This window comes from Rhinopithecus bieti, unplaced genomic scaffold (genome assembly GCF_001698545.2).
Source record: "Rhinopithecus bieti isolate Rb0 unplaced genomic scaffold, ASM169854v2 scaffold_7967, whole genome shotgun sequence".
In the NCBI taxonomy this organism is placed as follows: Eukaryota; Metazoa; Chordata; class Mammalia; order Primates; family Cercopithecidae; genus Rhinopithecus; species Rhinopithecus bieti.
The window spans coordinates 1,032,970-1,034,773 of record NW_016806112.1 but is presented as its reverse complement, the minus strand read 5'-3'; the positions used below and the strand labels follow the sequence as shown (position 1 = coordinate 1,034,773).

Here is a 1,804-nt window from a genome sequence, read left to right as displayed (position 1 = left end):
CTTTCCTTTCCCTCCCCTCCCCTCCCCTCCCTTCCCTTCCCTTCCCATCCCATCCCTTCCTTCTTTTCTTTCTTTTCTTTCTCTTACTCTGCCACCCAGGCTGGATGCAGTGGCACAATCTCAGCTCCCCATAGCCTCTGCCTCCTAGGCTCAAGTGATCTTCCTACCTCAGCCTCCCAAGTAGCTGGGACCACAGGCGTGCCACCATGTCCAGCTAATTTTTTATATTTTTGTTAAAGATGGGATTTTGCCATGTTGCCCAGGCCAGGTTATTTTTTATATATTGGGTTAAATGAAATATATTGTTAATTAATTTCACCTAATTCTTTGTATTTTATTTTTTAATATGGCTACTGAGAATTTAAAAATTTAATATGTGGCTCACAATATATTTCTGTTGGACAGTATTACTCTAGAGAGAAATTTTTTGGCCACATTTATTTGGGAAAAAGTTGGATATACTGTTTCTCCTTGAAGATTTATTACAAATATTGGGATAGAAATACTGAAGAGTCTTATCCACAAACATTTTTTAAGATTTTGGTTAACCCAGCATATCCCAAACATACCATATTGTTGGACCATTAGTTAACATTCTATGGAACTAGCTGTAGAACTGTAGAATTTGTTAATCCCAGTTTGGGAATAGTTCTAGTTCAATTATTGTTGTTTTACTCATGAGAATACTGAAGGTTAGAGTTGGCCACATTATATAACTTGGAAATTATATAAACATCTCCTTAGGAAAAGTTCAAGAAAAATATATATACATATATTTACTGGTACGGTGACCACTTGTTTTTAATTTGGCATAAAATTGTTTAAATTGATAATATAGGCCGGGCATGGTGGCTCATGCCTGTATTCCCAGCACTTTGGGAGGCCGAGGCGGGCGGATCACTTGAGGTCAGGAGTTTGAGACTAGCCTGGCCAACATGGTAAAAGCTTGTCTCTACCAAAAATACAAAAATTAGCCAAGGGCGGTGGCTCACACCTGTAATCCCAGCACTTTGGGAGGCCGAGGTGGGCAGATCGCGAGGTCAGGAGATTGAGACCATCCTGGCTAAAACAGTGAAGCCCTGTCTCTACTAAAAATACAAAACATTAGCCGGGCGTGGTGGCGGGCACCTGTGGTCCCAGCTACTCAGGAGGCTGAGGCAGGAGAATGGTGTGAACCCAGGAGGCAGAGCTTGCAGTGAGCCAAGATCACGCCCCTGCACTCCAGCCTGGGCGACAGAGCAAGGCTCCATCTCAAAAAAAAAAAAAAAAAAAAAATTAGCTGGGCATGGTGGCATATGCCTGTAATCCCAGCTACTCAGAAGACTGAGGCATGTGAATCACTCAAACTCGGAAGGCGGAGGTTGCAGTGAACCAAGATTGTGCCACTGCACTCCAGCCTGGGCAGCAGAATGAAACTGTCTCAAAATAAATAAATAGGCCATGTACTGTTTATTACAGGCTCACGCCTATAATCCCAGTACTTTGGGAGGCTGAGGCAGGTAAATCACTTGAGGTCAGGAGTTCGAGACCAACCTGACCAACATGGTGAAACCCCATCTCTACTAAAAATACAAAAAAAATTACCCGGGCATGGTGACACACGCCTGTAATCCCAGCTACTTGGGAGGCTGAGGCAGGAGAATAGCTTGAACTTGGGAGACAGAGATTGCAGTGAGCCAAGATTGTGCCATTGCACTACAGCCTGGGCAACAAGAACTAAACTCCATCTCAAAAAATAATAATAATAAAATAAATTGATAATATAGTGGGGAAGATCTTTTTTTTTTTTTTTTTGAGACGGAGT

The 1,804-nt window shown here is 42.4% G+C and overlaps 1 protein-coding gene across 2 annotated transcripts in view; it reads left to right on the top strand.

Annotated features, from left to right (window-relative positions):
* The window catches only part of PBX3 (PBX homeobox 3), a 240,940-nt gene that overhangs the window by 197,206 nt on the left and 41,930 nt on the right, over positions 1–1,804 (top strand). The window lies entirely within an intron of this gene.